The sequence below is a fragment of the Oryctolagus cuniculus genome, chromosome 4, assembly GCF_964237555.1.
Source record: "Oryctolagus cuniculus chromosome 4, mOryCun1.1, whole genome shotgun sequence".
NCBI classification, from domain to species: domain Eukaryota; kingdom Metazoa; phylum Chordata; class Mammalia; order Lagomorpha; family Leporidae; genus Oryctolagus; species Oryctolagus cuniculus.
Genome location: NC_091435.1, coordinates 73,811,765 through 73,835,463, shown reverse-complemented (window position 1 = coordinate 73,835,463; position 23,699 = coordinate 73,811,765). Strand labels below are relative to the sequence as shown.

The 23,699-nt window shown below is 39.3% G+C and overlaps 2 long non-coding RNA genes across 3 annotated transcripts in view; both read left to right on the top strand.

Moving 5' to 3' along the window:
* LOC138849286 (uncharacterized) overlaps positions 1 to 23,699 on the top strand; it is a 391,413-nt gene that overhangs the window by 107,824 nt on the left and 259,890 nt on the right. The window lies entirely within an intron of this gene.
* The window catches only part of LOC127493979 (uncharacterized), a 143,535-nt gene that overhangs the window by 37,216 nt on the left and 82,620 nt on the right, over positions 1 to 23,699 (top strand). For both annotated transcript variants that reach the window (XR_007924659.2, XR_011387895.1), the window contains exon 1: positions 1 to 23,699. This exon is cut by the window's left edge and continues 37,216 nt beyond it. This is a non-coding gene — a long non-coding RNA (uncharacterized lncRNA).

The following is a 23,699-nucleotide window of genomic DNA, read 5'->3' as shown; positions in this document are numbered from 1 at the left end:
TTGTTGATCCCAGATGAGACACCAGCATGTTGGGAAGGTGGAGGTCTTTGACTGACAGATGAGTAGATAGCATGCAGGCTGCAAGACTTCCAGCTCACTCAATGCTAGCTAGCTTACCTAGCTGCCTGCCTGTTCACACCACAGCAAAATGACAAAAAAAAAATAATAATTAGAATTTAAGATCTTTAACAATTCAGAGTCTGAGAGTCTGAGTCTATGGTTTCCTTTTTTTAAAAACAAGTATACATTACTCTAATCCACAGTAAAACTTAAGCAGAAGTTTGTATACAGATGTTTCCTTATTCTTAGCATAAAATGAATCCATCAGAATTCCAGGATGCATGTATGATATGAATGACAATAATTAGACTGTATGTAACACTGGTTTGTATTTCTCCCAAGTCTAAAAATATCTTTTAGGAATATAAGAGAATTAGTTTAGTGGGGGAAATAAAAGCAGCTTGAACAGTCAATGAGTTTAATTCAGCTGACTTTTTTTTCTGAATGAAAGCAGTGTATGCTTCTATATGAGGAAAGGGAGCTAGAAATTGCCAGACCACTTCTTCGTGCCAGGCTCTGGGCTGTTGCTCTATTTGTGTTAGCAATATAACAATAGACATTGTGTAGCACTCACTGGGTACCAGGCACTCTTTTAAGCAGTTTACAATTTATGGTAAGTGTGTTAATATAATAGTTAAATTACAGTTGGTGAAACAGAGGCGTAGAGATTTTCAGTAACTTTTCCAAGGTCACTGAGCTGGGAAGTGGTCATGCTAGGATTTGAATTTGTGCAGTATGAGTTACCATCCCTCATCTTAATTAAAAGACAGGGCCTCATTGTTGGCTGCATAAGGTGAAGCATATTGAATTGCCAAATATCTCCAAGTACTGATATAAAATTGCCAATCAAAATAATACTAGTCCAAAATGCAATGAAAACATCCCCCTTAACAGGGATTTTCTAAAGCAAGTTTGACATATCTCATTGGTCATCACTCTTTTGTGTTTTCATATGCAGCTTGTATTCAATTGCCTGTTTGTGCATGTGTGTGCATTCCTAATAGTTTACATTTTGTTATCCTTCAAGCTGTACAGATAGTTTCCCACTGCTTCTAATATAGGAAAAAATTTTAAAATGGAAACAGTGTATTCTTGAAAGCACAATAGGGTAGAATCTTGTCCACTTTCATTCCAGCTTTATCCTTCATTAGTTGTGAAAATGTAGATATCTAAACTTTCTAAAACTCAATTTTCTTACATGTTGAATGGTATGTGATACCTACCTTTTATTTGCTTGTTTTTTATTTTTAATAGTTTTCGACAGATTCAATTGTGCTTTCTAGGTACAAGTCTCAGAACATAATGATATTTCCTTCCTCCTTCCCTCTGTCCCACCCTCTCTTCCCCTTCCACCCTCCTTCCTTTTCCCTTTCTGTTTTTATTTTTTTTGGCTTTTGAGATAACATATTTTAGATTTACAATTACAGTAAAAAGGCTTAATACTTCACCAAATAACAAGTTTAACAAGTAAAAAGCAAAAAGACCCTAGTTTAATAGGAATATACACAGTGGCTATAAAAATTAAATAGAAAGATAACCATTTTTAAGTAACCACAGATCATAAAACTACAGTAGTATAACATTCTTAACCATTGGTTTCATAAATGCATAAAATAAGGTTTTATAAAATTGTATTTGTAGCAATACTGATACACAGAAACATTTCTTTATTTCTTTCTCTTTTATTTAGTTTGAGCTTCCACATATAAGGGAAAACATGTGGTATTTGTCTTTCTGGGCCCGCCATATTTCACTCAACATGATGTCCTCCAGTTACATCCATTTTGCTGCAAATGGTATAATTTCATTCTTTTCATAGCTGAATAATGTTCCATTGTGTGTATAGATACCACATTTTCTTTATCCACTCATGTGATGATGGACACCTTGGTTGATTCCAAATTTTGGCTATTGTGAACAGTGCTTCTATAAATACAGTGGTACAGGTATCTCTGATACATTGTGTTCAAGTCTTTTGGGTGTATGCCCATTACTGGGACTGCTGGATCATATGGCTAGTTCTAACGTTTTAAGAAATCTCCACACGGTTTTCCACAGTGACTGTACTAATTTGCATCCCCAACAACAGCTTATAAATGTGTCCCTTTTTCCACATACTCCTTAGCATGTGCCACTCTCAGTGTTTTGGTGCTTCGTCTTTCTGACAGGGGTTAGGTGATAAGTCATTGTGGTTTTGATTTTCATTTCCCTGATGGCTAATGATGCTGAGCATCTTTTTGAAATTTTTTTGACTATTTGTATGTCTTCTTTTGAGAAGTCCTTTGCCTATTTCTCAACTGGGTTGGTTGTTTTTTGTTTTTTGAGTTTTTTAAGTTGCTGATACATTTGGGATACTAATAATTTGTCAGACAGGTGGTCTGGAAATATTTTTTCCCATTCTGTTGGATGCCTCTTCTCTCTGTTGCTGTGCAACAGCTTTCTGAGTTTGAAATAGTCACATTTGTTTAGTTTTGCTTTTGTTGCCTGTGTTTGGGGGGTCTTGTCCAAGAAGCTGTCTCCTACAACAACATCTTAAAGTGTTTCCCTTACATTTTCTTCCAGCAACTTCATAGTCTCAGGCCTTACAACAGGTTTTTGATCCATCTTGAGTTGATTTTTGTATACAAAATGTATACAAATGTAATTTCATTCTTTTACATATATAAATCCAGTTTTGCCAACACCAATTGTTGAAGAGACTACTCTTACCCTACTGTATGGTCTGAGCACTTTGGTCAAAAATCAGCCCACTGTAAGTATGTAGATTAATTTCTGGACTCTCTTTTCTGTTCCATTGATCTATTTGATACCTACCTTTTAAAGATACCTTGTAAGAAATACTAAGGTAACACATCTATGCTCTTCTAACATATTGCGTAGGCTGTAAACATGATAGGCTAATTCTTTTTTATCTTCTAGTCCTATAATTCTTCAGTCTTCACTTGATTTAAGATAGCACATAGAGTCTTCCAAAAGGCATTCTGATTTAACAGTCTGATATTGCTCTAGCTCAGTGGCCATCTCTAAATTCTATCCTACCTTTCTTACCATTCCTCTTATCCATTTCCTTGAATATTAGCTTTTCCTTTGATGGGTATTCAAGAGAAACAATAAGGAAATCATTGTATATTTCTTTGACTGACTTTTTATAATATATAAAAAACTGACATGTCCAGAGACTGAGGTGGAAATTCTAACAGGATTACAGCATTAGCTAATGTAAGGCTTGGGTTTTTTTCTATAGATTTATTTATCCTATCTCTACTTTCCCCAACCACAATAAATATGAAATGGTTGAGGTTATGTCATATAGGATGAGTAGATATATTTTGTTGTGCAACTTGATGATGGGCCAGGAAGACCTTGCATGGAAGCTTCACACTTTTATGGTTACTTTAGTTATTTTTCGACAGTGGTAAGGAAAACTGATGGAGCCACTGCTTTCCTGTTAGTGAGCTATTCTGGGCTTTCTGTAAGTTATAATTAACCAGTTGTCGCTAGATGAATAATAACATTTGTTTTTGACATTTGACTGTAAGGGCATATTTCCATCTCAACAGATTGCTTATTTTGAATTTTATAATTTTTTATTATGGACTTACATATTTTTTGGCTAACTAGCAGTTTATTCATACAATCATCTCTCATTTTAGCAGAAGCCAATTATTCAGTGTAATAATTACCCAGGCCATTTGGTTTCAGTTTCCCCCCTTGCATGCCCTTTATTGGCCTTCATCAATAGCCATACCACAGAGAACAGATAGAGGTAGGAAGTGTAGGTGAATCTCATATGACATAGCCGGGAATCACAATTTGAGAAGGTCTAATAGTGAAAATGTCAAATGCAGGGCCAAAGTAAGATTGTGTTTTCAGAGTGGCAGTAATTTTTCTATTTTATTATTGAAAATAATATGCAGTATTGTTGCTCTTATGTTTCAAGTCAAAATCAGCTACAATAACCAAAATAACTAACAGGCTGTATGTATCTCTATGTCTGTGAGAAGATATTTGGTCAGCACATTGTCTCCTTCATTGAATCTTTGTAACACTGAAGCTGCGTCATTTTAATACCATCCTGTACGGATTTATTGTTTGTAAACATATCTCATGTGCACACCTTTGGCACAAATTGTTTCTCACTCATCTCTGCTTCTCCCGTTGCTGTGGATTTGCCCCATACTCTTTAGAAGCAGAGCATTGCTGCTGACAACATAAATGAATTTTAAGGAACATTAAATTAAAGCATTAGTTAAATACCTTTTCATATCACATAGGAGTTTCCATATTTATGGCTCTTATTCCAAACTGCAAAGTTGAGTCTGTGATATTTTGGTACCAACCTGAATCCTGGAAAGCAAACCATCAGAGCGGCAACCCTCCACAGAAGTGCTCTGTGTAATTCAAATGCATGCTATGCACTAGCTACTGCCCGAGTGTTGCCTCCTGATGTACAGTCTCAGAATCATAAGGAAGCAGACAAAGAATCCATCAAAAGACTGGAGACAAGTTTGATACATGCAGTTCATTGCTCATCTTGGAGCATCACTGCCAGTCATATCTGTAGAGCTGTGGGAGATTTTGTTCAGTTTATAGCACCTACAACATGACTACATAAGCTTTTATAATCTGACTGTCAGAAACATTTCAGGGTGAGTATTGTACCTAGGAAAGATTGGCATAGCCTGGCCAGGGACACAACAAATGATGCATGAGAAGCAGCAGCCAAGCCTTTCTTGAGCAATTTTTTTTTCTCTTCCTCTGTGTACTCAGGATCAGGGAAATATCTGCACCAGTGTCATACCAGTTACTAGAGGTGGCCCTTGGGACTGTGATACACTCATGGAGATTTCAATTCATTTTGAATGCTTTCAGAACTTGGTCTGACGTGAGCACATTAAGACAGTATGTGAAAGGGCCAGTGTTGAGCCAGGGTAGGTTAAGCTTCTGTCTGTGACATTGGCATCTCATATGGGTGCCAGTTGAAGTCCTGGCTGCTCCACTTCCAGTACAGCTCCCTGCTAATGTGCCTGGGAAAGCAGTGAAAAGACCCCAGAGCTTGGGCTCCTGAGCCCATGTGGGAGACCTGGAAGAAGCTTCGGGATCCTAGCTTCTGCCTGGCCCAGGCCTGGCCATTGTGGACATTTAGGGATAAACCATTGGCTGGAAGAGATCTCGCTTGTTCTCTGTCTCTCCTCCTCTCTCTGTAACCCTGGCTTTCAAGAAAATAAAAAATAAGTCTAAAAGAAAAAAAAAAAAAAAGCATGTGAAAATACGGCTGTTTACTCTTGCCATCCCCACTGAGAAGCCAGGCTGATAATTCTGATTGTTTTGTCCCAGGGGAGTAGCTTGGAAGTGGAATTCAGGTTCCCAGCTCTGCCCTATTGGGGAGTTTTAGGACTTTATGCACTTGCCTAAGAACCATTGAGTATGGAGCTGAGGTGGAGAAAAGGAACAGGACCAAAAAATACTGGCCACAGCCCCGCTGTAGTGTCCCTCCCACCTGCTGCTCTGGCCTCCCTGAAGCCCCACTTAGTACTGGAGTCACTTTGGTACATGGGCAGCACCAGTACAGTCACAAATACTGCCTCATTTCGGTATGATGAATGAAGAGTTTTAATGAAACTGGCCCGAACTGCTCTGGCATGCTGCCGTATTTTTGTGTTTTAAATGGGAGTGATCCATCAGCCACACGCAGCGCCTCCATCTCCGCAGTCTCCTCATCTCCCTTGCACTGCTTGCCTGGCCTTTCTCACGGAGCTCTGTGCCCCTCACTCCTCTCACCTTCCTGTACTCCTGGTCTGCTGGGCATGGCCAGTGGTGTGACCACCCTTTGCACCCTCCACCTTCACATCCCTGATTTCAGTGGCTGCATTGCTTTCTGCAGATTGCTCCCTCTTCACTCTTCCCTAACCCAGTATCCTGGCACGCTCATGTGGCAAAGTGTCTGGCGGGGATTAATTACACTTGCCGGCTGCTCCTTCATTAGAGTTGCCTATCTCCCCTGAGCGAGGTTGTAAATCAAACGATGATTCATGACTTTTAAAAAATTGGAAAAGATAAACAAACACTAAAGAGGAAAAAAACCCTACAAAAATAATAAATATAAACTAAGAGGAGGGATGACACCTTAATCAAGAAGCTCAGCATTTTGCTAGAATAGAAACTGGAGGCTTATTAGATGGTTCTCTCTCCTTGCTATTTGTTTCATTAAAAAAAATAGGAAACAGCATAGCATTATTTTTCTTTCTTTGTGAGGGCTGCTTAAAACAGCATGCATGATGAAAAATGCGAGTGGAATCTGCATGGTTGTGTGAATGATGATAGTGAGACTGAGGTTTCATTAGCCAGCAGTTTAACTGAAAGGAAGATAAAAATAAAGGGGGAAGGGGACCAACTTTGAAAGGTTGGAAGTTCCTCTTGGAGTAGCACTCTTCCACACAATGCCATCTCTGGAGAATCATAGGCTTGAAATACACTCCAAAGCTTTTTTAGATTACCTTTGAACTAATCCTAAAGCAGCAATGCTAATGCAAGAATGTGCATCTCTTAGGGTTTCAGTGAGGTTTACCAAGTACAGTGCAAAGAAAAATATTTTTCAAGCTCTAATGTCCTTGCTCACGTAAGAGGAGACTGCAAAAATTCATGGAAAAATGGAATAAAAAGGTAATGCATATCACCCATGCATTTTTGAAGATGTGTGTGTTTGCGTTTGTGTCATGACCTTGTATGTGTAGATCATGATCTAGTGTAGCAGAAATAAAAAGACCAGTTCTGTTGACTGGCTATATTGATGATAGATAAAAGTTTTCAAGAAAACCTCAACTAGCACAGGTATTCTATAGCCATCAATTTCTCTTTTGTTCTGTTTGCATGCTAGAATAACCACATTAGGAACACAGAATGTGGAGAGAGAGGCTTGAGATCTTATTACTATTTTGCCTTACATTTTGGTTCTGCACACTGACAGTGAAAGTAGTTAATGCTAAGCCTTTATATTAAGACAGAACTTCTTGGGAATTGGGAGGTTGGCCATATTACCCAGCACTCAACCCAGTGTACCGTCTGACTTCCATTTCTGTTTTGAAGACTTTTGAGGCTAGATGGCCAGGGGACCATTAGAAACAGTTGTCCTCTTCAAACTGGTCTCTAATCAGAAAGACTACAGGGGGAAGGCCAACACTACTTGAATTCAGAGGATGATAAGACTGCAAGGACAATTGTACAAAGTACCACAAACTGGATGACTTCAATGATAGAACCATGATTTCCATCCTGGAGGCTGCAAGTCCAAACCCAGGTGTTGAAAAGATTGATTCCTTCTGAGGACTGTGATGAAGAATCTGTTCCTTGTTTCTCTCCCAAGTTTCTGGTGATTTGTTCTCAATTTTTTGTGTTCTTTGACTTATAGACTTATCACCCCAATCTCTACCTTCATGGTTACCTGGTGTTCTCACTGTACCTGTGTCCAAACTTCCCCTCCTTATTAGGATATCAGTAGTCCTGGATTAGAGACCCACCACACTCCACTAGGACCTCATCTGAACTGATTATACATGCAACAACCCTATTTACAAAAAAAAAAAGTCACATTCTGAGGTACTGGGAATTAGGTACCATGGCTTCAACATGAGAATTAACCCATAATGGTATCAGGTAAGCAATAGTGACTTGTTCTTTCCAGTCACTGTGGACACGACTCCTTTCCGTATAAGATGAAGTGATTGGGAGCTCATTGATTAATCTGACACATCTGTCCAGACTTAAGTTTGTAATCTGAGGGAAGTGCAGGACCAGGAAGATTTCTCAACAAACCCCATTTTTGTTCATCTCACCCAACTTGCTGAAACAGGGACTTTTGTTTGGAAAGGGTATACCTCATTCATTACATAACTGGATCCCATCATAGCAATTGCTTATTATCTCACCCCATCAGGCCCTCTGAAGAGTAGAGTTGTGTTAGTAGTAGCAGGAAGAAATGGGAAGAAGTGAAGACCTGAGAGAGAGACAGTGGTGGTCCTCTTTCCGTGTATTAGACCGCAAGGCCACAGCATCCTTTCCTGCTCGGTTCTGACCCAGAGGTTGCAGCCACATCTCAGACTGCGTCAATGTGAAGGTTAAAAATAGGAGCACATTCTGTATTTTGTGGTGCTGATTAGAAAGAAGCCAGCATTTTCTAAAACATTAACACTGGAAAAAATTGTTCTGAGTATGTTTTGTGTAAAAATAATATTTTGAAAACACATCTGTCTGTTGAACGAAACAGTCAAAACACATGCAAACATTTTCATGGTTTTCCACCAGGGGGTGCTCCCCCCAATGGAAAGACACATAAGAAAACTTGAAAATATTTGACTGTCTGATCAGCCCCAAAGAAAACATTTGTTTCTGTCAAAACCATGGAAACAAAGAATTTTTTTTCTTTGAAAAACAACTGTATTGGCTCATAAAATGAGACTTGAAAGGGAAAAAAAACAGCCTCTGTAACATATGTGTGTATGTTGTGAACTTGCCTGAAGGAAGGTATGAGTGAGAGTTGGCTGAAGATAAGTTTGATAATTTAAAAATTGAGGAATAGAGTCCCACAGAGACTTCTCAGACCATTTCCAGCCTAAGAAATGTTAGGACATTAAATGCAAATGCAGAGACAGAAGCCAATCCTCGTGCCTCCTGTAAAGCCCTTTAAAATATGCGTAGCTTATAATGTAGACAGCTAAACCCCAAAGAAGCCATATAAGAATTATGAGTAACAAGCAAGCATTCTAGGAACTGATACTGCCCAGGCCCTGGGAAATGCAGCTTGATATGTTGTATTTCTGGTACCCTACCCTTGGGAGTATTTATGCAAATCACCAACCATCCTACTTTTATTTACTAAGAACTTAGTCCTATCATGTGGGGCTCAAGGAACAAATTTACATGAGGCTCAAATATTTGATTTTTTTTTCTTTCAAGTATATTTTAAAATGACATTAATCTTACTGTTTATTATACAAATCATATTTTTTCCATTCAAGGAATAAGATAACATTTAGGGGCAAATATTATGCTAGTTCCCCCACCACCCACCAAAGAAGAAAATGGAGCTCCTTGAGTTTAAATTAGTTGCATGAAAGCTCCTGGACTGTCTAAGGTAGCAGTGAAAAGGGTAGAATCAGGTTCTTTTACCCTTACCCGGCCCAGCACAGGGTCCCCAGTTCTTTTCTGGCTTCCGAGACACACATCACATTCTTGCCAACTCTGTCATCAATAGGAAGGGAAAAAAGCAACACAGATGCTTTTGTGGCTAAAGTAGCCTTGGTTTTCTTTTGCATCTTATAGAAAAATCTATTGTGAATTCCCCTCACATCTCACAGGTCTGCTACATTTAATCATACTGCTTGTTGACATAAGTAAACTAAAACCATCCCTCCTTTTTGCAAAAGTGCATTTTACAGTTTCTAGAAAACTCACAGCAGCCATAATACCACAATGGATTGCCTCAAGGTCCAATGTTGATTTCTGTGTGGGGCACGTGAGTCTGGAAAACAACTTACTTGCAAGAAAGCAATGCTACATCGAATCATTTATATCATTCTGTGGAAAATTATAACCCTAGAAAAAAATTCCATAATCTGTTTCTTTATTGAATTTTGCTTTTTAAAATCAGGACAAATAGGTAACTGAGAGAATTAGAGGGGTGACAGTGTGAGGTTTAATTCCATATTGCATGTCTGTGATGCTCTGCTTTTTATAGCTCCTGCTTAAATAAGCTTGAAACTAAAGCCATGGATCGATGGCCTGAGATGTATCATTACTGAGAATGCAACCCTGGGATTAACTTAACCAGCCATTCTTCCATGCAATGAACAGAGCTTGTCCTGGGTATCTCACACATATGCTGGGCCTGGCATGGTCCTTCTTATTGCTTATTCCCTATCCCAAGTACTTCATCTCCCTGTATGTCAGTGGGTTCTGTGCAGCCCTGCTACACAAGAGGGAAGAAGAAAAACTCACAGGGAGTTGGGAAATGGTGGAACTCCAGTGCAATAGGGACTAACAGTTTAGGGAGTGTTTTTGCAGTTAACTAGTATTAATAATAATGTCAGCAGCGATCTTTGAAAGGTTACTACATGCCAGGTATCTCTCATATATTTGACCCTCACATAACCTTTGTAAGTGTTGGCTCCATTTTCACAGAAGACAAAACTTCTAGTCTTAAACAGATTAGGTAACTTGCCCAGGAAGCATGTATGTGGCTGAATTTTTATTTTAACTCAGTCTTCTCTTTTCAAAGCCATTGTCTTTCTTTAAATCCAGGCCCATGTTCTAAAGCATCATCATGCACTTTTGGGTTTTCTTGCATTAAGTGCAATTTGCAGCGTGGTTTACTCAAGCTCTGTGTGACTCTGGGCAAATCATATAACCTCTTGGTGTTTTATTTCTTATTTGCAATATAACAACAGCAATATTTAGTGATAAGAAGGATTGATAAATAAATATGTGTGAAACACTTGGAAAATGCTTAAAATACACTAAGCCCTATATAAGACACCTATTATAATAAAACTATTGTTGAAAATAAACATGAGAAAAAAGAGTTTTCCCAAGACGCCTTCAGACAACAGTTGTATGTATGAATTATAAGCTTCTTGAGAACATGCACACTTTTCATGCTTCTATTGTTATGTGGTAAAGAGTACCAAGAACTTGGGAGTCCACCCAAGGTAGTTAAATTGATAAAAATACTAAGGAGTTCCAGAAATGCAACACTCAACATCCGGGAACTTGACCCTGTGTGCTCTAAGATTCATTAAACATTCTCCTGCTTCATTGGTTCTTGCCTTTGTGTCTGGCGGAACTACCATATAAGCCAAATCTTTTATTGTGAATCTAGGCAAGTGGAGGGGAAAACAGTGCGGCAAAATAACGAGGAGTTGACAGACTGAGGATTCTTGGCCATGGTCCTTTATTCATCTCATGTTTTGCACAATTCCTGTGGAGACAATCGCCCACCCTCTGACTTTTCTGTCTTCACTGACCTCCTTGCAATCTTTTGTTGGCTCAAAAGACAGCTGGGTTGGTCAGCGCTCCTCATGTTTTCTTTTGGAAAAATTTTTTTAAGTAAAAGCCGTTATCCCAAGGAAACATGAGTTTTGTCATTTCCACCACATGCGTCTTCATTTTTCTCTGATGTGTAAGTGTGGGTGCTCATGAGGGGTGTCTGCCTTGTGTGATTCCAGGGAGGGATTCTGCCCCCAAGGCTCTCCCCTCATTCAGGTGCCCTGACTCAGGCACTGTCACCCAACTGCTGCATCCTAAGTCACAGCTCAGCTCCTTGGACGCCTCTTTCCAAGACCCACAATCCCACCTTAGCCTGCAGCCACTGTGGCATCCATCGTTGAAATCTCATGCTTCTGCCGGTGTACACGCCCAGCAGTGTCTCTTGTTATCCCAGAAGGAGAGCATGCACAGCCTTTGAGATCCTTAAACCAAGCCCACACAATCTGGTGAGAATGCTAGTCTTCCATCCTGACAGCTCTACAGCCGGCCAAGTGTGGGTGAAAAAACCGATTGTTAGAGCCGAGCGGATGTGTCCGTATCATCTTGTCTACAGCCTTCATTCTCGGATAAGGAAACAGATGCCCCATCACTGTTAGTGGATGACCCCAAACAGAATCCAGGCTTTCGAAAAAATGATGCCCTTTTATGTTCCCTTCGTGACACATGGCGTGACTCTAGGTTAACACTCTGATTTGTCTTGATACTTATGATATGTGTTCCTGTCTGAGGTAGCTCATTGATAGCTTCAACTAACCACTGATTTTTGTGATCTCTCTTTGTTCTCAGTTTATCTGTGGGTAGATATGAGTGGGAATGAATACAGTATAATTTCAGAAATTCCTGTGGAATGTTTGAAGGGACTTCAGAAAGTTTATGGAAAATAGAATAAAAATATTTATCTTGATGCAAAAAGCTTTTGAAAGCCATGCATTGTTTCGTGTAATATACATGTTACATGAACTTCCTGAGGGCCCTCTTGTTTCCAAGGACTGGCTGATTCTTGGGACCCTCCCCCACCAAATTCAATCTTTCTAATCTTTCCTTTCTTTGCAGTCTTGTCAAATTATAATTGCATGAAATAATGGGGAATTTCATATTTTAGGATTTATAATCTAACACAAGGGAGTAAGACTGTGCATTAAGGACTTACTTTTATTAATCAACTTTAGAAATGTAATTAATAACCCTGGTACATTTTTAAGATTTTTTGAAAAACTGTTTCTTTGTATTGTGTTCAGATCCTCACTAGCAGCCAGTAGCGAATTTAAGTGCCCCTGGTCCCTTGCTTCTAAATATATGTAATGATAGGCAGGTGTTTGACTTATCATGTTCTTATTTAAAATAGAATAATTAAAAAACAAAAACTATAGCTTCCTGTGGTGATTCAGTTATTTTGAAAGTCAGATTGCTGTTTCCTTGTCCGGGCCTACTAAATTATCATTATTGTTGGTGGGGGCATGGTGGGGGTTGAAATCTGCATTTTAAGCAATAATTGTCCTGATTCAGCTACATGAGGAACATTCTTTGCTAAAATATAAATTAAGCATTTGTTTGCTCAAAGGCACAGTTTGTCAAATAAAACTAAATCCATATTCAAGTATGCTTGCATACATTAATCAGTATCAGAGATTTTTGCTTTTAAAAATTCTGAAAACACTATCCAAGTTTCTGCTTGAAGTTCCAGCTAAAAGTGTTGTTGCTTAAAATGTGCAGATTAAAGATGAAGAGTCAGGGCTCAGACTCTGGCCGCATCATCTTGCCCCTGGAGTCTCAAATGCTTGTTGTGGTTGAGGTGATGCACCCTAAGCCTACTTCTTCAGCCTGTAGTCTGCTCCTGCAGGTGTCTTTGCACCCAACTGACTAGCAAATATGGACCTCCTGACCCACTCACATTGTACTCCACTGTTGTGTCTAGAGTTTGCGGAGGACAACTGATAGAACTTCATTGTGACCATCCTATGTCCCACAGGCGAACTCCAAGAGTGTAGAAGCCCTTATTTCCATCTCGTGCTTTCTAATATAAGTATAATGCAAGTCACATGGGCTATTTAATATTTCCTAGTGGCCACATTTTTAAAGAAGAAAAAATAAATAGATGAAATTAATGTTACATTTTATTTAGCAATGCATATAACCATGTCAATGTCTATCAACATAAAATATTAATGAGATATTTTATGTTTTTTCACAATAAGTCAACAAAACTCAGTATGTATTTTATACTTACAGCAAACTCTATTTGGGCTAGTCACATTTCAAGTACTAAATAGCCACATCTCACTGTGAGTGGAAGCTACTGTATTAGACAGTGAAGCTCAAAAGAATTAAAATTTATTTTTAATAGTTATTTTAGAAAAAGTGAATTAACCTGGTGTCAAATGTAATTGTGCACATTGAGAAATATGTGTGGCTTATTAATCACTACTATAGAAAAATACTGTACCGGATTACTGAAATTCTTGGTGGTGGTTCCCAGTCATGCTCCCATTTTATTTACATGAACTTGTCCCACATTTGCACTAAGGGCAAAGGAAGAAAGGAAGGAGGATAGCAAAGAAAGGCAATCTAGCCTAGTTTCTAAATGTCAAGCAGCTTTCATACTTAAGATAATAGCTTCGTAAATCAATATGCCCCTATCAGGCTCAATAGTTCTTTCTGAAAGTCTTTGATTCCTTTACTTATTCAAAACCATCAGAATCCCACAGGAATTGGTTGAAAAACTTCACAGTAGAGTCTGCACAGAGCAGCAAGCATGCTGTTTCCAAGAGAGGGTGCTGAGATAGTCAGGAAAGGGCTATTTCGAGAGATTAGATTGCTAGAGAGCTAATCAGACTTTCCATGGCTAGTGACAACGGGCAATTTATTGCAATGCTTCTCAGCTCATGGGAACAGCAGGATGTGACAAGAACAGTTTGCCTCAGACACACATCATAGTGTCCTTTAGGATTTTAAAAATAATAATAATGTTTACTTCTGCAGAAAAGGACAAAAGCTCAAGTATTTTGGAACATTGACCTCGGCATACAGGACCACCAGTTGGAGATTCTCCAGACTGGTCTGCATACTGAGGAGTCACCTCAGATCTGCTCTTGGCTGTTATTGTCCTAACAAAGGCAGCATGCCAGAGGGAGTTATTTGGAGGAGAAATACCTTCTGTTTTTTCTTTAATGTTGTGAAGAGGGAAGGGGCAGGAAATGCAATGAGTAAATACAGTATTTAGCCACTCCAGGAGTGCTGTAGTGGCTCTTCATGGTTGTTTAATATCCTAGAGAAGTGATTTCAAAGAAAGCAGTTTCTAAACCATTAGCTGTTTTGTAAATTAAAGCCATCATGTTAATTGAACTAATTAGAAGTTCATTGTAGCCTACAGGGTACAGGTTGTTCAACTTGGTTCCATTGCCACCCGCAAAAGGTTGTCAGTAGAGCCCTCCATGGAGAGGATTCTACAAAACTCTTTCCTTCCTTTCAAAAGCTTTTGTCAAGAGATCTCACCTTTTTGAGAAAGTTTCCCATATTATTCCCATCCCTTTCAGATGGGCATTTTTTTCTATGTCTCCTTGGCACCAACTTTGTTTATTGATGGATTACTTTGTGATAGGCCGTGAATAACCTTGGTATTGCTTTACACCAAACCAAACAAAAAGTCAACAGCATAAAAAAATTCAACTTACATTCCTTCAGAAATGTGGAAAGTAATGTGTCTTTCTGTTTGTATATGACTTTAGTACAGCTAACACACAACAAGGAAGCAGACAGGTGTGACACCTGCCCTCAAGGGCCTTATTGTCTGGCCGAAGGAACAGATTTTTAAACATGTTGCCCCAAAATATTTATTACAGTTGTAGAAAAACTGCACAAAGAAATATCAAGTGGAAGATGGTTAAGTAGCTGCTTGGTATATCTGCATCACATATCAGATACCTAGGTTTGAGTCCCAACTCCACTCCAAATTCCAGCTTCCGGCTAATGTGTACCCTAGAAGGCAACAGGTGATAGCTCATTCCTCCCACAGGGAGGTCCAGATTCAGATTTTGGTTCCTGAGTTAGGCCTGGCTCAGGCCTATCTATTGCATATATTTGGGGAGTGAGCCAGTGGATGGTAACTCTGTCCTTATTTCTCTCTCTCTCTCTCTCTCTCTCTCTTTCTCTCCTTATTTCCACCTGTCAAATACAAAATATCCAAGTATATGTATGAAGACTGTAATAGGCAAATAGATAAATTAACATACAAAATTTAAATGCCCTTCTTTACCTGTAATCAAATATAATTTCTAAAATAAGATAAAATATTATTTAAATTTGAAATAATTATTTCATATTTGTTATAAATTTTTGAAGTTATTATAAATTTATGCCACCCACTTAATGACCAACTTGGCAATATAGAAAAGCTACACATTTAGCCTTGCAGTTAAATGCTCACTTCTCTTATTAGAGTATCTAAGTTCAGTCCTGGCTCTGATTCCTGACACTAATGAACACCATAGGAGGCAGTGGTGATGGTTCAAGTAACTGGATTCTTGCCCCCATGTGAGTGACCTGAATTATGTCCCTAGCATCTATCCTAACCATTTTAGACACTTGAGGAGCAAACCCACCAGTGGAACTGTTGTGTATGCCCCCACCCCTCTCTCTCTCTGCGTGTGTGTGTACTTTTCAAATAATATTTTTTAAAAAAGCAAGACCTACCATAACAATGCTCATACTCTATAACAACTCACTTCTGAGTTTCTGTTCCAAAGTCTAATGATGGTTAGAAATTAGAAATGTTCTAAATGTCAAGAATTGATCAATGATTGAGAGTGTTGGAAATAGTGATGATAAGAGCACCAGGCTTCAGTTTCAGGCAGCTCTAGTTTTATGCCAGCTCTGTTTATTAGAACAGTTTACTTTTCTGTAAAGTAGAGCTAATACATCTGTCTCAAAGTAGCAAATGAGCTAACGTTAGTAAAGTGCTCATGAAAAATGTGCTGCATTTAGAAAGTCAGTTCTATCAGTGCAAGCTCCAAGTAGTTCATTTTACTTTCACCTCAGAACATTGAAAGCAGCAAAGTTAGGAACTAATGTACCCAGAGCCTGTGTGAGGGTATGGGGTAAGGTGCTACTTTTTGCTCCTTGGAAAAAGAAATTTATTCAAATTATATTAGCTTAACTTATACAGTACCCTAAATACAATGGAAAATACCACTCCTGATAAATGCTTCCTTTAGCCTTTTCCACAAAAACCATGGCTTGTACTGACATTTTGGTGAGGGTTAGCTGAACTCTGAAGTTACTGGAAGGTGTTTTCTTCTCTGTGCTGCTTTCAGATGGCAATTGTGTAATAGCAAGACTCTCGAAAAGAATTTAGACTTTGCAGAATTTGATTCATATTGTCTTCTTTGCTATCTTTCTTTCCTTCTGTTTTTGCATTCCTGACTGTACACCACGATGACTTGGGGAAATTAAATATCAAGGCTTCTAGTCCATCAACCACGCCCAACCATGAGAAATTCTCATTTCACTGGCTTGGGATAGAATTTGGGACACAGGTGTCTTTTTCAAGCTTCCCAAGTGATTCTGAAGGTGACCTCACAGTTTCTGGACTGCAAGACACCCAAGGAATGGGAAAATACAGGTGTTCTTTGTTAGTAAATGTAGGAACTACTGAGTTTCTTCTATTCTCAGTAAAAGCACAAGACAGACAGTAATTAGCTCATTTCTACATTTCTGCACACCCAGTTACTCTGAACTCAGGAGTTTTCATGATCTACTTTTCCCCGCTTTAATATACCAAGCATCATTTTTCTGTTCCCTGCTCAGTGAGGCAAATTCTGCAACCCACAGCACACCTTTCACTTTTTTTTTTTTTCTCGGACACTTTAGACTGCAATATTTCCTTTTGTTCTTCTGTCTTTCATAGGCATTTCAATATTAGCTCATTATATTCTGCAAGGGAATGAAAATGTTTTGAATTCTAATTCCCTTCTAGGTACAGGCCGTCATTAGGTGACGCAAACCATTTTCCAGAAGTCGTCACAATTTAGTGATAGGATTTTTTTTTTCGCTTGTTTGCACATAAAAACACAACGTGATACTTCTAATATCTTAAGGCATACTTTCTCAAATTGAGTTTCTGGTCCTTGGCATTGCCCTGGCCCCACCCTGGCTGTTGTGGCCATTTGGGGAGTGAGCACATGGATGAAAGATTTCTCTCTTTCTCCCTCTGCCTTTCAAATAAATAAATATTTTTTTAATTTGCACACTGATTAGATAGGTAGCTATATCATGCTGGCTCTAGATTATACTATGCTGCTTAGAACCAAACAAATTTTAAATTTTATGGAACTCAACACACTGAAAGTCAGCTTTATCATTCTAGAGGAGGAAAAATTTCCTCTCACTGAGAAAAGTCATTTATCCAACAGTTAATTGGTGCTTAGTAAACTGTAAAAGTTCCTTTTCTATATGTTTGGATACACTGGAAAGCAGGACAAAGAAATTTTTATGGAGATTACATTTAGCAATTAAATCCATAGAAAAATTCCTAGAAGTGAGATTACATAAAAATTCATTGACTAAGCAAATATAAAAGTAATGTCAAGCATATAATTAGAAATATTATATAGACAATCTAATAAAATATTGTAGGATGTTTGAGTCTTAGATATCAGCTCTTCATTATATACTTACTTTTAAGATTTTATTTATTTATTTGACAGGTAGAGTTACAGATAGTGAAAGGGAGAACCAGAGAGAAAGGTCTTCCTTCATTGGTTCACTCCCCAAATGGCCACCACAGCCGGAGCTGTGCCAGTCCGAAGCCAAGAGCCAGGTACTTCTTCCTGATCTCCCATGCAGGTGCAGGGGCCCAAGCACTTGGGCCATCCTCCACTGCCCTCCCAGGCCACTGCAGGGAGCTGGACTGGAAGAGGAACAAATGGGGCTAGAACCGGCACACATATGGGATGCTGGTGCTGCAGGTGGAGGATTAACCTAATATGCCACGGCGCTGGCCCCCATTATATACTTTCAACTTTAATGAGTATTTGAAATTTTTCATAATAAAGTGTTGAAAAACAATTTTCAGGAAAAGAAAAATTTGCCTATCTAAATGAACACTAATATTTAAAACTAAACAATATTTAAGAGCAAATATCAACATGGTAAAAACATATCTAAGATAGCAGAGGATTTATTCTCAAAATATACACTATGACTATGTCACTTAAAAAACACTGCCTTGGGGCTGGTGCTATGGCATAGCAGGTAAAGCCACAGAGTGTGGTGCTGGAATCCCATAAGGATGTCGGTTTGAGTCCCCAGTGCTCCACTTCCAATCCAGCTCCCTGCTAATGTGCTTGTGAAAGCAGCAGAAAATAGTCCAAGTGCTTGGGCCCCTGCACCCACACAGGAGACCTGGAAGAAGCTCCAGGCTCTTGGCTTCAGCCTGTCCCAGCTCCAGCCACTGCAGCCATTTAAGGAGTGAACCAGCAGATTGAAGATCTTTCTTTCTAACTCTGTATTTCAAAGAGAGAGAGAGAGAGAGAGAGAGACAGAGGGGGGGGGGTGCATGCATGCATACATACATACATACATACATCTTTTAAAAAAGAAAAAAAAAGTGGTTTTCCATTTCTGAAAGAGTAACAAAGAGAATACACATAAAAAACAAAGTGGACAACAGATGAATGAAAGAGTCAGTTTCATGCTAATGAAAACATAAGCTTAAACCATTAAAGTTCCTTCAGGGTCTGCTAAACAAAACTGTTCATACTTTGGTGTTAAATATAATAGGATTCCTTCTTGGTAGGAGGGACTGTGTTGGAGTTCAAGTTAGCAACATTTGGGGGAAGTAATTAGAAGATACTTATCACAAGCTTTAAAAAAAACATTGTCCACTTGGACCCAGTAATCTCAATTCTAGAAATGTTTATATAAATTAAAGATGTCATCCAATACTTACACATAAAAGCATTCTAGAACTCCTTTTAATAGCAAAGCAGAGCAAAAATAAGTGTCCAGGAACAGAAGAGCATCTAAAAAGAATGGACCATTGTGGCATAATGGGTAAAGCTGCTGTCTGCAGTGCTGGCACTCCAGATGGGCACTGGGTCATGTCTGGCTGCTCACGGCTAATGGTCTGAGGAAATAGCTGAAAGTGGCCCAAGTGTTTAGGTCCCTGCTACTCATGTGGGAGATGCTTATGAAGCGCCTGGCTCCTAGCTTCGGCCTGGCTCCTGGCTCCTGGCTCCTGGCTCAGCCCTGGCTGCTGCCACTGTAGGGAGAGAACCAGCAGATGGAAGATCTTTCCCTCTTTCTTTCTCTTCCTTTCCAAGTCCCTCTCCCTTTATAAATATGTTTCAAATAAATAAATCTTAAAATAATAGAACTGTTACAGTAAAAAAAAATTAGTTACTACCTGTAATTTTCCAAAAACATTTGAAAAAATGTGTAAGTGCTCATGAAGTAACATTAGGAGGAAAGCACTTTATAAAACCATACCACTTAAAAAACTGAAGTATACTTTCAAGGGAAAAAAAGTACATATTTAAAAAACAGCAGCAGTGATTTTCCTTGGATGGTTTCTGATTTTACCTTTCCAAGTTTCTGCTCTGTGAACATTCATGATGGTTATTTTTTAATGTTATTTTCAGCAAAACACGTGTAAACAGTGAACTGAGAGATTATAAAATATTCATCCCATCCACTTCTCACTGCAGATATAATACTTTGTTAATAAAGGCACATAGCATTTATAAGTGCTGCTTTCTCATTCTTTTTGTTTGTTTATTCTTGGTTTATTTTTTACAATTGAGGAGGGTTGGAAAGAAGTGAAATATTCTTGCTTGCTGTTCTCATTGGTCCAGTGTGGAAGTCAGGTCTGTAGAGCAGACTCCATGTGTACTGCAGATCAAGTAGGTGGCCTGGTGAAGGGGACAAGTCTCTTCTCTGCCAGTGCAGAGAGGAACTAGGATCCAGACCGGGGTTCCTACTGCCAGCCTCATGCATTTTCTGCATTTCTCCATTTTGCTGAATTTAGGGGTAAGAATAAATCAGGAACGGTGGCTCAGACTATACTCTGCTTCATACTTAGTAGCTTCAAGTTAGGAGTCAGAATCCTCGCTTTTTTTGAAAAGAGAAAATGGCTCTCCTAGACACCCAGTGATTTCCTCAAGTCCACCAACCCATAAATGTCACAGTTAGGACAGGTGACTACAAATCTCATTATTTTTTTGCTATTCCAGGTTAACTTCAAGGCTATTAACTCAATCATGAGGAGATCATTTAGGAAATGAATACATTATTCTTTGATTTACACATCTCAAACAATGTTCTAAGTCAGAAAAGTGATTATAATTAATATTTTGTAAAATGTGCTCATCTCTTTAGGGAAGTGCTGCCAGTTTGGAGAACATTCCACTGCCTTGCCTAATGGTTGTGTTCTGCTAGGCAGGGGTGGAGAGGGGAGAGGGCTTATGAAAAATAAACATATTCCCAGGCCAAGGCTCTTGGGATTCTCCTTCAGAAGACCTGACACAGCTCTGGAATGTATAATTTTTACAAATGCCTTGAAAATGCTTGTGCTAGGGCTGCTTCAGGGAAACATGTATCTGAACCAATTGATTTCAAACTGCAGGGCACACATCTGACTCCTGCTCGCTCGGTAATAAGGATTCCAGCCCAGCAAGTCTAGGCAGTGTGCCTAGTGCTCAGACTCTTCAGGGGGTTCTAATGGTATTGGTACACAGGACTTTCAAGAAAACTACTTGAATATAATTTTATACTTACATTTATAGATGGTACTGGAGGAAAGTAAAAAATCTTAAATATATCCTTTGTGACTAAAGGGATATAGGGGACATAAACAAAACAAGCAATGGTACCTTCTATAAAAGTGAAAAAAGGAAGTTGGACATGGAATTCACAGAGGGGAACAGGAATCCCTGGAGACATCCCCAGAGACAGCGTGCTGCCTAACTGGCTAATAAAGAATGTGTAGGGTGAATGGGGAGATGAAAGACTTCTCTAGTGAGGGGAGCAGCAAGAGGAACTGAAATAGAATAGAGCAAGGGCTTGAATAAGGCAAGGCAAGTGGGATGTTTCTGGAGAGGAAGCGTGGGTCTCACAATGACATGGCCTGCGAGCATCTCAGACTGAAGGCGTAGAGGAACAGACATTGGGGAGCCAGTGGCTGGACATGGTTGATGGACTCTCCGATGATAGATTGCAGTATACACATTGACCTTTCAGAGACTTAAAGAACTTTGAAATGAGGGTTGACGTAAACTAGATAGTTTAAGCATTTAGCCACCCCTCTCATCAACTCAGAACAATCTCTGATGAACGTTTAGTTTGTCTACCCTTCCCACAATGCTCCCCTCAACATCATGCCCACAAGCATTTCTGAAAGAAGAAAGGACAGGTGAAGTTTACCATTCGTGTATATAGATTAAAATGCTGATTTCAGGGTAGGGATATAAATTTCAGATAATAATTTTCCTGAGCACATCTATGCCCTAAAGTTCAGAACGAAGGCTGTGTCCTAAAACCGAAATTCTTTCTCCAGCCACATATGCATCCACATAGACAAACAGAAATGCACAGACAGCATTCCAAGTTGCCTCTTGTTCACTGCAGTGAAGAGCTTCTTCCAGTGTCTTCTCAGGTCATTCTGATGTTTCTCTGCTTCAGACTATCGTAGGATGGATGATCTGGTCTAAGGGAAACTCTAGCCCTTAGTGATTCTGATTCATTTATCCCTCTATCTCTCTGTGTCTCCTTGAACTCATTTGCTAGACACTTTTTAAGACCATACTGTGAAACAACATTTGCCAGACTAAACCAGTAGTCATTTCACTCTCTAGTGATGGCCAGTGTTCCTATTTTGGAAGGATAATAAGGTTTTATCCTGACCTGTGCTGAGAGGCTAAAAAACTGATTATCTTTGTGATGTTCACTGTGCATAATAGCCCTGCTCATATAAACAGATACAGATAATTAGCCATGGCTGTATTAATTAATCTTTTGAAGAGATATGATCTTCAGCATACACCACTGTGGATTTAAAAAGATATGTGTTGATTTTAGCTGAATGAGTCAAATAAGTGTGCGTGAAGGAAAGACATATTTGAGAGTGAAAAGTATTATATGTACTGCAGAAATAAATCTTATTTTTAATGCAGACCTAGATATATAACTCTGTGTGTGTGTGTGTGTGAGAGAGAGAGAATTTAGACAAAGACTTAACAATATGTCATACATGGAGGTTAATCATTATCCACTATCTTGTTGAGATGTTTTGCTAAATAATTAATGAAAATGTAGTAGCATTTATTATAAATGTATTTAGCGTAAATGTAATAAAAGAGCTAAATAACAAGAGTGTCATAAATATTATTTGGGCATTAAGGAACATGCATCTTGAAGTGAAAGGAGAAGAAGGAATGGTGGACCACTCTTTTGCCTTTATTATTTCAACCTGCACACAGTTGTCAGGAGGACTCACATCTCTGATTCACATGTTCTGAAAGATTGCCGTATAATTTTCTGCCATATCAAGTCAGAGGGAGGACAAAAGGCCTGCATCACATTCCATTTGGTAAGATAGATAAATTCAGATTGGAATTGGAGCACTCACACAGTCTACATCAACACATATGTAGGCTTCCTTCTGAGTCATAACCAGATAAGTGGTAGGTGATGGCCAAAGAGAGGAAAAGAAGTTGTTCAGGAAATAATGTTTATGAATTTTAAGTTCTCAGGGGAAAAATGTGTGAAGCATCTATTGAAATCTGTCCCTTGCTAATTGAACATAAAGCATTATTTGTCCTGCAGTCGAGACAACATATGTGAAAATGTTAGGACCTAAAATGCCTATAAAAGCTTTCATTTAGGGCCGGCGCCGTGGCTCAATAGGCTAATCCTCCACCTTGCGGCGCCGGCACACCGGGTTCTAGTCCCGGTTGGGGCGCCGGATTCTGTCCCGGTCGCCCCTCTTCCAGGCCAGCTCTCTGCTATGGCCAGGGAGTGCAGTGGAGGATGGCCCAGGTGCTTGGGCCCTGCACCCCATGGGAGACCAGGAAAAGCACCTGGCTCCTGGCTCCTGCCAGGATCAGCGCGGTGCGCCGGCTGCAGCGGCGGCCATTAGAGGGTGAACCAACGGCAAAAGGAAGACCTTTCTCTCTGTCTCTCTCTCTCACTGTCCACTCTGCCTGTCAAAAAAAAAAAAAAAAAAAAGCTTTCATTTACACTAAGCAACTTACACTAACTAAGCCTCATCCAAATATAAGACCTACTACATGTTCATCATGAACTATACAGGGCCTGTGGGGCTTTTAGGCAATGCAAACACAACTGTTCTCAGTGCTTGTTTCTAAACCACTATTTTTGTGTTTATTTACCCAGCACAGATGTTATGGCTCATTGGGAACTAAATGGTTTGTGTAGGTGGCCATGTTTTCATGGTCCAAGCAGCTCGTGCTGAGATGTGAGTGTTCATTCCACTGATGTTCTCACCCTAGGAATGAGGATGGAGAGGAATGCAGTTTAATTCAGCACATATTGGACAACTGTAATATCTAAGTCAGAGACGGATCTCATTTTGAGTGAGGAAGCAG